We start from the raw sequence: 19,321 nt of genomic DNA, 5'->3' as shown, positions 1-19,321 counted from the left end.
TTGTGAAGGTATTGAATTTATGGGACTGATTTGATCTTGGTTGTCGGTATTATTTTGTGCTTCGTCTGTCCGTCTCCCCTTTCTGTCTCGTCTTAACAAGAATATTTATAGTAATGTGCTAATCGGAGTTCGAGAGAAATTGGAATTGCCTAGAGATAGATTTTCACCGGCCAAATTAATCTTTTACTAATCCACTTTCTAATAGGGGTAAGGAATTGTGTTAATTTTTACGAGACTCCTTATGGACAAATACATCTTCCCCTTTTCTACTCCTAACTAATTTTGTCTGGCACTTTTCATGGTCTTTGGTCAGTGGATAATTACGCTTAACACCATTTTAATTTCCTCATGCTAATCCATGTAGTCTCACTCATTTACCATTATATTATTTGGATCGGCTAATGGGCTAATAATTAATAAAATGGGTTGACGAAATGAATGGAATATGTGGCAGGCTCAAGATGGTTTTTGGGCTATTTTAAGTAATTTCTCGGTAGATAAGCGTAAAGAGCCTTTAATTATAACATTGTCAATTTTCATTTAGTCATTAGATTTGAGCCTCATCATCGGGTACCCTTAAGGCTAGGTAGACATTTTGAGGTGTCTACACTTATCAGCTCAAAATGCCGCCAAATAGGTCTGTCGCGTATATTCAAGCATCTGATATGTCCACAGATGAGGTAGCTCGTATGATCGAGCAGTAGGATGCACTCCTTGAAGCTCTTAAAAATGTGGGTAAGGGGGCTGAGAAACCGGTGGATGCTACCCACCTGAGCAATATCATCGCCCGCTTCAACCCATCAACTTATGAGGACGTCGGGGAACCTAAGCTGCTCGATAACTGGCACCGTGAGATGGAGAGTCCCCTTGAAGTGGTGAAGTGTCCGCCAGAGTTAGCTGTTGAGCAGGTAGTGTACTACCTGAGAGGTGAAGCTACAGTGTGGTGGTAGAATGTAAAAGAAGATGCCAGAGCTTACTACAAGGATGAGGGGCACGGTGCTATACCGTGGTCGGGTTTGAAGAGCGCTATGAGGGAACAGTTTGTGCCGGAACACATCCATCACAAGATGAGATCCTAGTTCGATTCCTTTACCATGACTGATGACATGACGGTCACAGAGTACTATGACTACTTCCTTGAGTTATCTCGCTATGCGGAAGACATGCAGTTAGGGCAAAGGGGTTTGGCTCTTCGTTTTAAGAGGGGGTTGGCACCCAAGATCATGAACCGGTTACCAGCTGGGGTTATCACCGATCTGAAGGATGTATATCTGAGGGATGGGCAAGTAGAGAGGTTGGTGGATCTATCCAGGGAATCTACGGAGAGAACCGCTACAGAGAAGAGGAAAGCAGAGAGTGGGAGTAGCAACCCGTCGAGTCACAAGAAGGGTAACTTTGGCCAGGCAAGGGCTTTTTCAGGAGGAGCTGGGTTCTCTGAAGGATCGCGAGCATGGGGTAGGAGTGGTGGACGGAGTGTTAGTGACAACTCCAACCTTACATGCTTCAGCTGTGGAGAAATAGGCCACAAGAAGTACGACTGTACCAGTTCCAGATTTGGAGGAACGTCGGGGGCTTACCAGGGAAGTTTCTCACAGGGTCCGAGTCAGAGTTTTGCTAGCAATAGGCCATCTAGGTCGTAGGGTAACCGTGGAGGGCAGAACAACAATGGCGGTGTTAACCGCAACAGTGGAGGATCTTAACAGCGCCCGAACAATAGTGCAACTCAGGCCTCGGCAGCTAAGCCGAGTACTTCTAACACCTCGGTCAAGGGTGGAGGTCAGAAAAGCAGCGGGAAGCTCTTCATGATGGGCAAGCAGGAAGCTGAGAATGATGCCCATGTAGTTACCGGTAACTTTCTTGTTCATAATACACCGTCTTTTGTTTTGTTTGACTCTGGGGTAACACACTCTTTTGTGTCTAGAGGTCATGCTTTGTCTATGGGTCTGGGGAAGTTTAAGCTTGTAAAAGATGATGTGTTTATACCTTCGGGGGAGTCGGTGTCATGTGTCAAGTTGTATAGGGATGTGTCCATGTTGGTTAGAGGGGTAGACTTACCGGTTAACTTGGGAGAGTATCCTATGGATGGGTTTGAGGTTATCGTTGGGATGGACTGGTTGGGTAAGTATGATGCTAAGATAGATTTCCGACAAAAGAAAGTGTCTTTAAAGGGGCCTAAGGGTATAAGGGTGTCTTATAAGGGGTTTGTTTTGAGACCTAAGTGTAAGTTCATCGCGGTCATGACCTTAAAGTCATGTTTGAGGAAAACGTGCCCCTTGATTCTTTGACAAGTGAGAGATCAACGCGTGGAACAGCTGACAGTTTCTGATATACATGTGGTGGGAGAGTTTAGTGATGTATTTCCTGATGAGATACCGGGGTTACCACCAAAGAGGGATATCGAATTCAATGTGGAACTTAAACTGGGAACAGGCCATATATCTAAAGTAGAGGTGGCAATTATTGGCACGACCTGAAAACACGACACGAACCCGACACGAAGTTAGCGGGTTAGGGTCAAGACGTTGTGACCCATTTAAGTAATTGGGTTGACACGGACACGACACGAAACTTAAATGGGTCGGGTTAGGGTTGAGCTCTTTTGACACGAACCCGACACGAATAACCCGTTTATTTAAAAGTGTCAATAGTCTACCCAAACAACTTTAAAAAAAAGTATTTTTATTCCTTAATTATGGGATAATAGGCTTATAAAGCTTGGTTTATTTTAATAGTTTATTGGGTTAAACGGGTTAGGTGGGTGTTAAAAATGACCCGCTAAAAGATAAATGGGTTAAACATGACCTGCTAAAAGATAAATGGGTTAAACAAGTCGGGTTGGGTTATAGAAAAATTAAATGGGTTGGGTTAGGGTTGAGACAAATGACCCGTTTAAGTAATTGGGTCGGGTTAGGGTTGGGGTAGTGGTGACCCGTTTAAAGTTGACACGAACACGAACACGACACGACCTGATCTGTTTGCCAGGTCTAATCTAAAGCACCATACCATATGGCACCTAAACAACTGGAAGAGTTGAAGAAACAGTTACATGATCTGTTAGACAAGGGGTATATTCGGCCTAGTGTGTCATCATGGGGAGCACCAGTGTTGTTTGTGAAGAAGAAAGTTGGGAGCATGAGGCTATGCATCGACTATAGGGAGTTGAATTGTGTCACGGTGAAGAACAAGTATCCTTTGCCTAGGATTGATGATCTGTTTGACCAGCTAAGTGGCGCATGGGTGTTCTCTAAGATCGATTTGAGGTCAGGTTATCACCAGTTAAGGATAGCAGATGAGGATATTCCCAAGACAGCTTTCCGGTCCCATTATGGTCACTATGAGTATGTGGTGATGCCTTTTGGTTTGACAAATGCACCAGCAGCTTTCATGGATCTGATGAACCGGATTTTTAGTCCATTCCTGGACACGTTTATGGTCGTCTTCATTGATGAGATCTTAGTCTATTCTAAGACTAAGGAAGAACATGAGGAGCACTTGAGGTTAGTTTTGCAGACCTTGCGAGACAATCAACTTTATGCCAAGCTATCCAAGTGTGATTTCTGGTTAAAAAAGGTGGCTTTTCTGGGTCATGTGATATCCAAAAAGGGTGTGTCCGTGGATCCTAGCAAGATTGAGGCAGTGACCAAGTGGGAATCACCGAAGAATGTTACTGAGATTCGGAGTTTCTTGGGTCTAGCTGGTTACTACAGGAGGTTCGTGAAAGATTTTTCCACGATAGCACGACCTATGACCGCTTTGGTGAGGAAAGAGACCAGTTTTTGATGGAATGAGAGTTGTGAGACGGTGTTCCAGACCTTAAAAGAGCGTTTGGCCACAGCTCCTATCCTAGCTTTACCAGAGGGTTGTGAGAACTTTGAAGTATATACTGATGCTTCAAAGAATGGATTGAGTTGTGTTTTGATGCAGAATGGGAAGGTTATAGATTATGCGTCGAGGCAGTTGAAACCATATGAGGAGAACTACCCTACTCATGATTTGGAACTGGGTGCAGTTGTCTTTGCTCTTATGATTTGGAGGCACTACCTTTACGGGGCAACCTTTAAGGTGTTTTTAGATCATAAGAGTCTGAAATATATCTACACTCAGAGAGAGCTTAACATGAAACAGAGACGATGGATGGAGCTGATCGGGGACTATGACATGGAGATCATCTATCACGAGGATAAGGCTAACGTCGTTGCAGATGCTTTGAGTAGGAAGAGTGTTCATTCTTTGTGTACAGCTATGTCCTTGCAGAAGCTGAGGGATGAGATGTCCAAGATAGGGATCCATATGATTCGGAAAGGGGATACCGTCGGGGATTTGACAATCGAGCCAGATTTGTATAAGAATATCAAGAGAAAACAAGACCTTGATCCTAAGATCCAAGAATGGAAGTCTAGGGCGGAGAGTGGCACTGTTTCCAGGTTTTCTATCCACGCAGATGAGAGTGTTCATTTTGATGGGAGATTGTGTGTTCCGGATGATACAGACTTGAAGAGGGTTATCATGACAGAGGCTCATTGTACTCCTTATTCGGTTCACCCAGGAGGTGACAAACTTTATAAGGACCTCAAGAAGACTTTTTGGTGGCCTAATATGAAGAGGGATGTGGCTGAGTTCGTGGCTAGATATTTGACCTGCCAGAGGGTCAAGGGTGAGCAGCGGAGACCACAGGGTAAGATCCAATCACTCGAGGTACCTGAGTGGAAGTGGGAGTCGAACTCTATGGACTTCATCATGGGGTTACCAAGGAGATAGCAAGGTAACAATATGATTTTGGTGATCGTCGATCGGTTAACAAAATCAGCTCACTTCGTTCTAATGAAAGATACCTGGACTAAGATGCAGCTAGCTTTCAGTTACAGGAAACATGTGGTCCGGTTGCATGGTATACCTAAGGATATAGTGTCAGATCGAGATGCGAGGTTTATATCGAAGTTTGGCAAGAGTTACAGGAATTGATGGGTACGACCTTAAAGATGAGTACAGCTTTCCATCCTGAAATAGATGGTCAGACTTAGAGGACTATCAAGACCTTGGAGGACATGTTGAGAGCGTGTGCCATGGAGTTCGGTGGAAGTTGGGAGGACAGGCTGGATTTGATCAAGTTTTCGTATAACAACAACTACCATACTAGCATCGGGATGGCACCTTTCGAGGCTTTGTATGGCAGGAAGTGCCATAGTCCAGCTTGTTGGGATGATAGTTCAGAGGCGGTGGTTTTAGGGCCACAGATGGTGCAGGATATGGTAGAAAAAGTTCGGCTAATTCGTCAAAAGATGAAAGCAGCTCAGGATCGTCAAAAGAGTTATGCCGATTTCCACCGCAGGGACATCGAGTTCGCAGTAGGTGACAAAGTCCTTTTGAAAGTGTCACTGATGCGAGGAGTGATGAGGTTTAGAAATAAGGGTAAGTTGAGCCAGAAGTTTATCGGTCCATATGAGATTTTTGATCATGTAGGTGAGGTGGCCTACAGGTTAGCTTTACCACCTGCTTTGGATCGAGTTCAGAACGTCTTTCATGTTTCACAGCTCCGGAAGTATGTGAGTGACCTGTCACATGTGCTTGTGGTTGAGAACATCGAACTTGATGAGTCCTTATCTTATGCCGAGGTTGCTAAAGAGATCTTAGACCGCAAGGTACGCAAGACAAGGAATGGTGAGACGGTCTTAATCATAATGTAGAAGAGGCCACATGGGAACCCGAGGAGGCTATGCGAGAACGTTTTCCCAACCTGTTTGATCAGGTATGTTTGGTTACGAGGACGTAAACGTTGACTTTTTAGGGGGGTAGGAGATGATCGCATGTTTGTTTTTGAGTTTGTTTAGTAATGTTTTGTGGCATTTAGTGTTAGTTTAGCTAGGCCAGGTCGTTTAGTGTGTTGTGTTGGTTAGCCTTGTTTTGTGTGTAGAGTGTGAACCTCGGGGATAAAGTTCTTTTTAAGGAGGGAAGACTGTAATACTACGGTTATCCTAAGCAGGTACTCGGCCGAGTATGGCCTACTCGGTCGAGTAAGGGGTGTCGTGTTTTCTGGAAAGTTTACTGCCCAGGAATACTCGGCCGAGTATGTGGCATACTCGACCGAGTAGAGGGTATTCGGTCGAGTATACTCTATACTCGACAGAGGATCCGGTCTGACGGGTGTTATTTCCGCGGTTTGATTTAGAGATGATTAGAGTTATATAAAAAGTGTTAATCGGTTTCTAATTACATTTTACAAAACCTAAACACTCAACGACACTCTAATCCTCTCCAAATCGCTCCATTGTGTGTGTGTGATTGCTAGCAAGTCTCTTCATATTTCGTTCTATCGTCGGTAAGTCCTTGATTTCCTTAGTTCTTTGAATAATCTTTTAGGGGTTGGCTTGAATTGTAAATTGGGGGAAAAGGGGGTTTTCCATATATATAGTGATTGTTATGTAATTGTTGTTAGGTGAGGACTTCGTAGAAAAACCGTTCTAGAATACCTTGCTTGTGTCTCTTGCAGTTGTGCTAAGGTAGGGTTTCCTACTCAGTTTTACTGTTTAATTGAATTTATATTTATGTGGTAATTGATGTACGATTGATATTGTGATCATCTGCTGGTGTTGTGTTGGTCTTGGTCTTGGTCTTGGTCTTGGTCTTGGTCTTGGTGTTGGTCTTGGTGTTGGTCTTGGTGTTCGTGTTCGTGTTGGACTTGGTGTTGGTGTTGTGATTATTTTGGTCGAGTCACTTGCGGGAGTGGCTTTACACCCTAGTTCGCCCTCCATAGAACCCGCCACGGGAGGGGATGTGCACATTAAGGGACATGGATTATTGCTCGTTGATGAGGGGGACCATGGTGGGTGTGGCTGCGGTCCCCCACCGCTGATTGTTGTGATTGGGAGTTGCAGATGGCTGATGATCAGTGTTTATCTTTCGTACTTGTCTTGCTTTGATTATTCAGTACCGACGCCATTGTTGTTTTATTAAATCTGTGGTGATCCATTCGGGGATTTTGAGCAGATTGTGACAGGTGATGCGGTTCTTGAGCTATGGAGCAGTCATGGGGAGTCATCACTCGTGTCTAGCTTCCGCCGTCAAGAGACTTAGCTTTCATTTCTAGTTGTGTAGCTTTCACAGTTGTACTTTGGTTTTGATTTTGGGAACATATAATCGTTAAACTCAGTTACACATTAATAAATGTGTTTTGGATTGTTAACTTTGATATACTAACCTCGGGCAACTGAGATGGTAATAGTCTCTTATGCTAGGATAGTCCTTGGTAAGGAACCTTGGTATGAGGGGGTGTTACAGGTAGGGTACCGGAAGCCTAGCCACAGGCTGGGACAACATATACCTTAAAAATCCTTAAAAAGTTATAGGGGTCTCCTTGTCGTGTGGGGTTACCGGTAGCCAACCCATAGGCTGGGACAACATATACTTTGAAAATTCTTTAAAAAGTTATAGTGATCTTCCAGCTGGGTGAGGTACCGGCAGACTACCCATAGCCTGGGACACCCTGTTAGCGTGTTTCACCCAAAATCGACTACTAAACAATTTCAAGCCAACCAAAATCATTCCATAATAACTGTTTATATGTCCTAACATGATTCTAACTGAGGAAAACATCGTATTTGAGACGGAAATTCAACAATTATGGATTTGAGACAATAAAGCATGAAACTTTCATCCAAGCATGTGAGAAATTCATGTGAGAACACCATTCAACAAAATTCAAGCAAAAAACAACAAAAATTCAGATTTTAATATCTGGAAGACTAAACTAACAACGAATGCATGCAAATTTGACACTTTGTCGAGTAATCCATCACCGTTACCTTGAAAGCGTCTTCACTCGTCCAATGCCTCGTCAATAATGTATGAGTCTTCTTCCGGGTCCTCAAGTCCTTCCCCTAACACACAATAAGAGCAAAATTTATCACAAAACTCTCATCTTAAAAAGACGGAATTTTTGAAATGTGTAAAAGATAGGATCTTTCTTACTTAGAAAGATGAAGAATGAAAAGGGGATGAGAGTGGCGTGAAAATGGTGGAATTTGTTCAAGAAACGAAGGAGTAATGGTGAATCCAAGAACCTTAAGGAAGGTTTGATAATGGTGTTGGAGGTTTAGAAGGTTTATTTTTCAGAAAAATCAAAGGAAGAAGATGGAGTATTATTAAAAAGGTAGGTGGAAAAAGGTGTGTGGTAGAGAAAATGAAGGGCCCAAGTTACGCATAAGCCCAACCGAGATACTACACGGTTCTTACTACCGAAACCGTTTAGAATTTCCGACTACTCTATAAATATAATATTGACTATCATATTATATATATCAACCTATATTTTATAAAAATAATTTAAAAATATAAATTTGTGACTAAAAGCCAAAAAGTAGTTTTTTATAAAAATTACGGGTTTTACAATCACCCCACCTTTTAAAAAGTTTTGCCCTCGAATTTTGAAGCAAAATATATTATCTTACGAAAACAAACTAGGGCATTTGACACACATGGAAGCCTCTGGCTCCCTTGTCTGCACTTTTACATCGCCACACTTCCATAAAACCTTCACCAAGGGCACCACTTTACTCCTTAGCTTCTTCTCCTTCTTATCCAAGATATGGATCGGTCTCTCCTTGAAAGAAAGACTAGGCTCAAGCTCGGGAATCTCATTTTGCAACACATGACTAGGGTCACTAATGTATTTCCTAAGTTGAGACACATGGAAAACGTCATGAACTTTACCCAAACTCGGGGGCAAATCCAATTTTTAAGCCACGACACCAATCCTCTTCACAACATCATAGGGTCCGATGTACTGCGGACTCAACTTCCCTTTAACTCCAAAACTCTTAACTCCGTTCATCGGGGACACTTTTAAGAACAACTTATCTCCAACTTCAAACTCCAAGGGTCGACGACGAACATCGGCATACGACTTCTGACGATCATGGGCGGCTTTCATTCTTTCATGGATGAGCTTCACTTGGTCAATCGTCTCGGCTAACTTGTCAGATCCTAGATCACGAACATCACTTGCTTGATCCCAACAAATCGGACTACGGCACTTCCTTCCATAAAGGGCTTCATAAGCAGCCATCTTGATAGAAGCATGAAAACTATTGTTGTAGGAAAATTCTACCAAAGGTAAGCTCTTCTCCCAATTAGTATGAAAATCAAGGGCACAAGCATGCAACAAGTCTTCTAGAGTTTGGATCGTCCACTCGGATTGTTCATCGGTAGCGGCATCAAAAGGGGTACTCATCAACAATTTACTACCCATAGCATCATGCAAAGCTTTCCAAAATCTCGAACAAAACCTCGAGTCACGATCTGATACGATCTCCTTAGGAATACTATGGTAACGAATGATCTCCTCAACGTAAGCACTAGCAAGTCGATCTAAAATCCAAGTTTCCATGATAGGAATGAACCTAGCACATTTAGTCAACCTATCTATAATTACCCACACAGCATCTTTCCCTGTTACGGTCCTAGGTAAGGCCATTACAAAATCTAAGGAAATAGATTCCTACTTCAAAAGAGGGACATCCAACGGTTTTAGCAAACCTCCGGGTCTCTTATGCTCAATATTCACTTGTTGACAAGTAAGACATCTTCCAACATATGACACTATGTCATTCTTCATGCTAGGCCACCAAAACTGAAGCTTCAAGTCCTTATACATCTTGTCTCCTCCGGGGTGAATCGAATAAGGGATAGATGGACTTCGTCAAGAACTCCCTTTCTCAAGTCAACAGCATCGAGAACATACATGCGTCCTCGGTAACGAAGATAACCTATAGCATCAATCTCACAATCTTTAGCTTTCCCTTCAAGAAGCTTGGCTTGGAAACCTTTAAAAGTAGAATCATCCACTAAGTTATCAAGAATCTCACGATGAAGAACGGGCTCGAAAACTATTGTATCAAGGTAATCGAAACCACTCTCCACAAATTGTAAACTTAACTTACGAAACTCGGCACAAAGATCATCGGGAAGCACACGAATGGCACTCATGGAATGAGTAGACTTCTTACTAAGGGCATCGGCAACCACATTTGTCTTTCCTTCATGATACAACAACTCTACATCGAAATAATTCACCAACTCTAACCATCATCGTTGTCTCATATTCAATTCTTTCTGGGTGAAAATATACCTCAAACTCTTATGATCGGTGTAGATACGGCAATGAACTCCACTGAGGTAGTGTCTCCACAACTTTAAGGCATGAACAACAGTGGCTAACTCCAAATCATGAGTGGGATATTTCACCTCGTGAACTCTCAACTGTCGTGAAGCATAGGCAACAACTCTCCTATTTTTCATAAGAACACAGCCTAAACCCATCTTAGAAACATCACAAAACACGTCAATGTCGACTCCATATTCGGGCAAGGTCAACACACGAGTGGTAGTCAATCTTCTCTTCAACTCTTGGAATGGACCTTCACAAGCTTCCGTCCACACAAACTTGGTCTCCTTCTTCAAAAGTTGAGTCATAGGCCTAGCAAGCTTAGAAAATTCCTTCACAAATCGAGAGTAATAACCCGCCACCCAAGAAACTACGGATCTCGCCACCATCGGTCGGACTCTTGCACTCAATCACGGCTTTAATCTTCGAAGGATCTGCCATAACACCTTCCTTGGATATCACATGACCAAGGAAAGACACCTTAGATAACCAAAATTCACTCTTGGAAATTTGGCAAACCACTTTTTACGACGAAGATCCTCCAAAACGATACGAAGATGATCGGCATGCTCCTCTTTGGACTTAGAAAAGATGAGAATATCATAAACAAAACCACAACACACTTATCCAAGAACTGACTAAACGTTCGGTTCATTTGGTTCATGAAGATAACAGAAGCATTGGTTAATCCAATGGGCATCACCTTAAACTCGAAATGTCCATATCTCGTGCCAAAGGCGGTCTTAGGGATATCGGAGTCACGAACGGGAATTTGATGATAACCGGATCTCAAATCAATCTTGGAAAAAGTAGAAGCACCTTTGAGTTGATCAAACAAATCTTCAATCCTTGGTAGGGGATACTTGGTCTTGATGGTGACATGGTTAAGCTCACGGTAGTCGATAGAAAGTCTCTTGGAGCCATCTTTCTTCTTAACAAAGAGAACAGGAGCACCCCAAGGTGAGGCACTAGGTCGAATAAATACTTTCTCAATAATCTCATCAAGTTGCTTCCTCAACTCCTTTAGCTCGGTTGGCGCCATACGGTAGGGAACTTTAGCGATCGGTTCGGTTCCGATCACAAGGTCGATAGAAAACTCTACATCACGCTCGGGAGGTATTCCGGGCAACTTCTCGGGAAAGACATCGGCAAATTCACAAACCACGGGCACTTCTTCAAGCTTCGGCAAAGAAGAGGAGGTAGAAGTCACCACACACAAAAATACTTGGTAACCTTTCCTCTCCATACTCACCAACTTTAAAGAGGAAACCAAATTCACACCTTCTTGGGAACGGACTCCTTTATAGGACACACGGGTGCCTAGCGAGCTCTTGAGGTGAATCTTTTGATCTCTACACTCGAATCTTGCATCGTACTTAGAAAACCAATCCATACCCAAAATTACATCGAATTCCTCAAGGGGAAAACGAAGTAGGTCAGCGGGGAAAATAGTTCTCAAAATTAATATAGGAACCTCGAAAAAAGAGTAGGAACATGAGAAAATCTCTTCGGATGGTAAGGATATAGGGGTATCCTCACTAGATATAGGTTCAATGGCTAGCTTTTCGGAAAAATTGGAAGATATAAGAGATAAAGATGCGTCGGTATCGAAAAGAATGAGACATGGTTGATCAAGAATCGAGAACATACACGTAATGATATCGGAATGAGCGATGGCTTGGGCTTAACTCATAACAAAGATGGTTCCTCTTGGCTTGGCATTCGGAGTAGTAGCATTCTTCTCGGAGAATTCATTGGCACGATGTCTGGGCTTCCTGCAATGAAAACAAATCAATGGCCTATTGTAGCATCCAACTCCGGGGTGTAGAGCTTGTCTACAATGGAAGCACTTTCGGACCTTCTCAAGCCTATTAGTTGATATAGGGACTTGTCATCTTGGCTCTTGTACTCTTGGATCTTGCTAATGGGACTCATATTTACGCATATTTAGTCCCCTAACTAGCTTAGTTCCTATGCTTTTTAGTGTGTATTAGGGTCGTTTCTTGTCTTTAGCTTCTTATTATGCATGTTCTATGAGGTTTAGTGTCCTTGGTAGGAGAGGAACACTAACCTTGCCTAAACAGAGTAAAACAGAGCTAAATTGATAAACATATAATGACCAATCACCAAAGAGGAGACTAGCATTAAAGGCATACGTCAATAAAGCAAGGAAATGGGCAATAAAAAAAGAACCCCACGACCCCATGATGATCCCCACGGATTACAAGGCAGCAAAGGAAAGACATGAAGAGAAGCTCTTTAGGACGGGCGTCCCAAGGTCGGCCTGGGCATCCCAGACTCAAGATCGGCGTCCCCAAGCCAGGACGAGCGGATTGATAGGCAGGAAGATTTTCTTTGCAATGGGGTGTCATGTGTGTCCTTGAGGTACTTGAAAGCTAGGATGTACGTGGCCTTGCGGGACTTGTAAGACACAAATCTTCTCTTAAGGACTTAATCGTCATTTAAGCCCTTTGTAACCCTAATTCTTATACTTACTTTTTAGTATAAATACCCAATTGTACTACCTAGCTAATTACCAATTCTCTCTTAGATAAAAACCTTCCTTAGATTAGATTAGGAGTAGATTAGAATAGATTAAGCTTTAATCTTTCCACAAAATTTCACATTAATCTTTTCTTAATTATTGTTCAAGCATCCTTATTTATCATTAGGTAATTGAATAGTAATTGGGTTATTATTGGAGAATTGACAACTCTTCATCAATCAATCAAGTTTTCTTCTACTATTCTTTCCTTTCCATTTGTTCATCTTAAGTTTGGTATAATTCCTTTACTCTTTACTCTTTATTGCTTATTTCTTCACTCTTTTACCATGTTTATACTTGCTGTGATGATTGACACCATAGATAACATGTCTTCCATGATAATGAGTGAATAGTTACTTAACTAGGATTAGTGGGGAATTAGGTGAGTTAATCATGGGATAAATTTATGCTTAATTAGTTCATATGAATGTTTGCTTATTGTTCTTCAATTTATGCATATATTATGTTTGATGAAATGCTTGATTGACAACCTAACATGTTTCTCTTATCAACAAGGCTTGTAAGATATAAACAAACTCAAGCCTTGTTAGACCTTACATATTGTTAAATAGGGAAAACCCCAAGTCGACTTGTAGTTGTTGTAAAGTCTTGACCGACTCGGCTTCGAGACATAAGTTTCCCTAGGAATTGGTTTGTTAGACCAAGCATGTAGTTCAATGGGAGGAACAAAGTCGATTGTAGGTGTTGTAAAGTCGCGAATGACTCGGCTCTGGGAGCCAAATCTTCCTATGAATTACAAGACATGAACTAACTCAATTCCAACAATAATAATTGCTTGCATCTATATAACTCATTTATGCTATCTTACCATGATTCCCTTATGATCCCATGACATCCTAGTATCTTTATCATTTATTTACATCCTTATTTTATTCCTTGTTTTACTTTATTGACTTCATTAGTTTAGAACCATCAACTCAAACCCCAACAATTGTGACACTAGCATATATTAAGATAGATAGACTTAGAACCCAAAGCACACCGTCCCGTGGATCGACCTCAACTTAACCACTATATAGTTGTTTGTTGAGAAATATAAATGTGTTTGATTGAGTGAACAACGACTCGCTCACCATCAAAATGGCGCCGTTACCGGGGACGGTATTTTGTGATTAATTTCTTCCTTGTTTGTCTATTTTTATTTGTGCTTTAACCTTGAGGAACTTGTTCCTCAAGGTCAGTCTTACCATTTTAGTGTAGTTTCCTTGGTTTTAGTTATTTCCTTGTCTTAGCTATAATGGCTCAAGACTTGACATATGGAGTATGTGGTGGATCTTTTGAGTATGACTATGGGTATGGGGAGTTTGAGGAGCAAGTCAACACAAACCTACCTTACTACTTATACAATGAAAGTCCTAACTACTACCCTAACTTTCCCCACCAAAATCACCGCATCCAATATCCACAACAACCACCCTCCCAATACCCACTTTACAACGAATACTAAATGCCACAATACAACCACTCTGACACCCACCCATAACAAGAAGATGAGCATGAATTTGACATTCAAAATATTGTTCTCCAAATGATGGGAGATCAACAAAATTTCTTCAAAGAAGTGCTAGAGGAGAGCCAAAATAGGGACAATGTTCTTCAAAGCATTGCTACCTTTGGTGAGGAGTTGGCAATTCGAATTGCCCAAATGAAGGCAACCCAAGCAACAACCCAACCAACCACTCCCCACCAATCCTTGAGCATTGACCATAAATGTGAATTTGAGGTAATGACCTTTGATGAAGAAGATGTGAAGTAGGAAGAGCCAATGTCCTTGAGCTCTTGTGAGTATGAAAGTGTTGTATTTGACGAAGAAGATATGAGGTTGATTAAGCCAAATACTCTTAGCCTTAGTGAGTATGAGGGTGTCATTTGATGTGAACATTGAGGTGTTGAAGAAAGAGTTGATGAGGAGGAGTGAAGCCCCTATCTACGATTCTTATGAAGATAGCGATGGAAAAATCTTATGTGGAACATGTGTCTTGCGACAACTTATGGAATGAAGAAGAGGAAATGAGTTGTGAGATTGCTTCACTTGAGGAACCCATCCTTGAGAAGTTTGAGGTATGGCTCCATGGAGAAGATAAATGTCTCTTTCCTATTGACTATGAATACCTTTTCGCACCCACCATAGAACCTATGATTGTTGGAGATGATATGGTTAACCTTCTCCAAGAGGTCAAATTGTCATACAAAAGGTACTAGGTGGAGAAGCTCAAGAACAAAGATATGAATGAGCTTACTTGTGGAGACTCGGCACTCACAATCTCAATTCTCAAGCTACCCCGTCATCAATACTATGAGAATTCTCCTTCTATTCTTGAAGGATTGATAAATCCAAATGCTATCATCATCACTATATTTGAGGGAGACGGGAGAGAATGGAAGCCTCCCGATGAAAAGAGTTATAAGCTTGCTAGTTTGGAGAGACAAGAAGGCTATGGTGAAAAGGCCAAAGTGAAGGGGAGAAATTTCCATAAGAAGCCCCTTGTGGAGGATTGGCTCTATTCTATTTTGAAGTGGCCAAGGTCCTACTTGTGCTTATTTGAGGCCTATTCACAAGCCTTTGATCGCCTACTAAGAGCATTAAGCTCCATGGATAATAAAATTTAACATTTAACTTAGTTTTGGTGGAGTCCAATCTCAAACCACCATTTGTAATATACTTGCATTTAGTCTTGCATGCATTCATCGCATGAGAGATGAAAAGGAGGGGTCTCATATTTTGATTGAGCATCTTGAAATAAATTGATGAAAATGAAAAGATGGGAAATGTAAAGAAATGAAGAAAATGGAGAATTTGGGCTTGTGCATATCCTACATATCATTATAAGAGTTTTGGGCTAACCAGTGCATCAATCCGTGGGGACCAAGCCCAACTCACGCGAGTTGAAGACCAAGGAAAGAAAGAATTCTTCCTGTCTGAGAATCCGGGCAAGTTCTGAAGAAAACGAGCATCCCGAGCGTCAACTCGAGCGGGTTGAGGCTGAACTCGAGGGGGTTATATTTGACTCGAGCGGGTTGACCCTTAAATTCAACTTTTTCTCTCATTTGGCTCGTGGCATGGCTATATATGCATCCTATCTACCATCTTTATCTCCTACAATGATTTTAAGAACCCTTTCTCTCCCTATCTCTCATGTATTGTTGCATTTATGTAGTTACCTCATGATTAAACCCATTTCTTCCTACATAAGCAATAGTGTTTAAAATCAGTTTGAGGAGGTTCAACCATGAAGTAACATACATCATAGTCCATCATATAGTATAGCTTGCATTGTAATAAATCTCACATATCTCATATAGTTAGTTGCATATAGTTAAATTTGCATTCATGTATAGCCACTAATGACCAAACCTCATTTCTCCTACACTAGAAATAGTGCTTAAATCGGTTGGGGAGGTTTGATAATAGGTGAGAACATGCATCATTTAGTGTAGTTTATATTGCATTCATTTGTTACATATGTCATATAGAATTGCATTTAGTTAGAGCATGCATTCATTCATATCATATCATTGCATTTGTACTTCAATTTCCAAAAAAACTTCAAAAATCCAAAAACATATATTTGTTTTTCATTCCTACTCCTACATGTACATTGAGGACAATGTCCAAAATAAAGAGGGGGATGGGAATTTAGATTCCAAAACACATAAAAATTGAAATTTTTTGAAAAAACTCAAAAATATGTTCTTCAATTCATAAAAACAAAACCCATAAAAATTTATAAATTTAAAAATTCCAAAAACATGTTCTTTCCTTCGTAGTGTAGAATTGTATATATTTTTTTGTTTGTTTGTCACTCTTATCCCATTAGGTCGACTACGCCACATTCGAGGCATGAAGGAAATACAAGACCGCATGGTATGATCTTTCCAAATCTCCTTCCTCCTTTTTATATGTTAATGACAATGTGGCTATCTTTTGATTTATGCGGTATGAACCAATGTGTTGTTAAAAGTTTCCATCTAGATTATATGTCATTTTAGTTGATAGAAGTATATGCATTATAGTTGTATATATGTTAGTTGCATCATGCCATGTAGTTGCATGGTTAGAAAATTTTGTGAAAATGCCTATTTGGGAAGCTTGACAAGTTTATATAAGGCCCTTGTAGATCACATTTCTCCTTGAGACTTTGTTTGCTATAATACCCTCAAGACACCCTAGGATGTGTCATACTATTGTCTTTTGACCCATGGACTAAGGCCTAGTCAAGAGTAACTTGTGGTGTGATATTGGCTACCGTTTATTCCAAGGTGACATTTGAAGCCATGCAACCGTTCTTACACTTCTATCATCATATTTTGTCAACAAAAAGGGAATGGGCACAAAAATCACCAAATTGAGTTCAAGTTATCAATGTCAAAATTTTGCAATTGCATCAAATGAAATGAGGAGCAAAAATAGACTCATATGCTTCAATAAAAGTACCCTTGCTACAAAATGGAGTTACTTTGAAAAATGTTCAAAAATGCAAAGATTGAAAAACTTGCCAAGTATCAAAATGCCAAACATCAAAAAAATGGCAAAGAAATGTTCTCAAAGAGTTAAATGCCACAACAATTTGGGTGGAAAAACAAATCAAAAGCAAACAACCATTATGAAACTCATGCATCTTGAAACCATTTCTATCCTTTGATGATCCTACTTTGTTGCATGGTGGAGAGGGGACGACCCTTCTTCTTGTCTGGGCAAGAGGGGGAATTTCGCGATCCTACAGTGTTTCTAACACCATAAGGAGACTACTCTTGACAAAAGCATTTAGCGATTGAGGATAAAAGTACCCTAGTTTGACACAACTTGGAGGTGATTTGTTGGTATCCTTTTAGACTTAGTAGCTTGGAGACATGATATCTATAATGGAGTGTGTACCCTTAGATTGCTTCCCCTTTAGATGATTTCCGCCGCTTAGATGAGGAAAGTGGCTATTCTTTTGAAGATGCATCCATTACTTGTTTTGTGTGGTTAATGCTTGAATGTATCGCCATTTTGGCAATCCCCACCTTGCCTTGCAAGAAGGCATCTTACCTCATACATGTCTTGTTGTGAGTTGAAGGAGCGAAGTGAGAACCGCTAATTGTCCCACAACGGTTATATTATTAGGATAGTTTAAATAAAGGTCTAGTTCTAGTCACCTCTTTACTCGGGAAGAGCAAACGTTCGGTTTGGGTATGTTTGATGATACTCATATTTACGCACATTTAGTCCCCTAACTAGCCTAGTTCATATGCTTTTTAGTGTGTATTAGGGTCGTTTGTTGTCTTTAGCATCCTATTATACATGTTATATGAGGTTTGGTGTCCTTGGTAGGAGAGGAGCACTAACCTTGCCTAAACGGAGTAAAACAGAGCTAAACTGATAAACATAAAACGACCAAACACCAAAGAGGAGACAAGCATTAAAGGCCTAATTCAATAAAGCAAGGAAATGGGCAATAACAAAGGAACCCCACGACCTCTTGATGATCCCCACGGATCACAAGGCAGCAAAGCAAAGACAAGAAGAGAAGCCCTTTAGGACGAGCGTCCCAAGGTCGGCTCGGGCGACCCAGACTCAGGTCGGGGGTCCGCAAGCTCAGGACGGGCATCCCCAATCTCAGGGCGGGCGTCCCCAAGCCAAGACAAGCTGATTGATAGGGAGGAAGATTTTCTTTGCAATGGGGAGTCGTGCGTGACCTTGAGGGACTTGCAAGCTAGGACGTGCGTGGCCTTGCGGGACTTGCAAGACACCAATCTTCTCTTAAGAACTTAATCGTCTTTTAAGCCCTTTGTAACCCTAATTCTTTTACTTAATTTTTAGTATAAATACCCTATTGTACTACCTAGCTAATTACCAATTCTCTCTTAGATAAAAAGCTTCCTTAGATTAGATTAGGAGTAGATTAGAATAGATTAAGCTTTAATCTTTCCACAAAATTTCACATTAATCTTTCCTTAATTATTGTTCAAGCATCCTGATTTATTATTGGGTAATTGAAGATTAATTGGGTTATTATTGGAGAATTGACAATTATTCATCAATCAATCAAGTTTTCTTCTATTATTCTATCCTTTCCATTTGTTCATCTTAAGTTTGGTATAATTCATTTACTCTTTACTCTTTATTGCTTATTTCTTCACTCTTTTACCATGTTTATACTTGTTGTGATGATTAACACCATTGATAACATGTCTTCAATGATAATGAATGAATAGTTACTTATCTAGGATAACTGGGGGATTAGGGGAGTTAATCATAGGATAAATTTATGCTTAATGAGTTCATATGAATGCTTGGTTATTGTTCTTCAATTTATGCACATATCATGTTTGCTGAAATGCTTGATTGACAACCTAGCATGTTTCTCTTATCAACAAGGCTTTTAAGATATAAACCAACTCAAGCCTTGTTAGACCTTGCATATTGTTAAATAGGGAAAACCCAAATCGACTTGTAGGTGTTGTAAAGTCTTGACCGACTCGACTCCGAGACATAAGTTTCCCTAGGGATTGGTTTGTTAGACCATTCATGTAGTTTAATGGGAAGAACAAAGTCGGTTGTAGGTGTTGTAAAGTTGTGAATGACTCGGCTCCGGGACCCAAATCTTCCTATG

The sequence above is a fragment of the Silene latifolia genome, chromosome 11 (assembly GCF_048544455.1).
Source record: "Silene latifolia isolate original U9 population chromosome 11, ASM4854445v1, whole genome shotgun sequence".
Taxonomy (NCBI): domain Eukaryota; kingdom Viridiplantae; phylum Streptophyta; class Magnoliopsida; order Caryophyllales; family Caryophyllaceae; genus Silene; species Silene latifolia.
Note: the sequence above shows the minus strand (reverse complement) of the source record.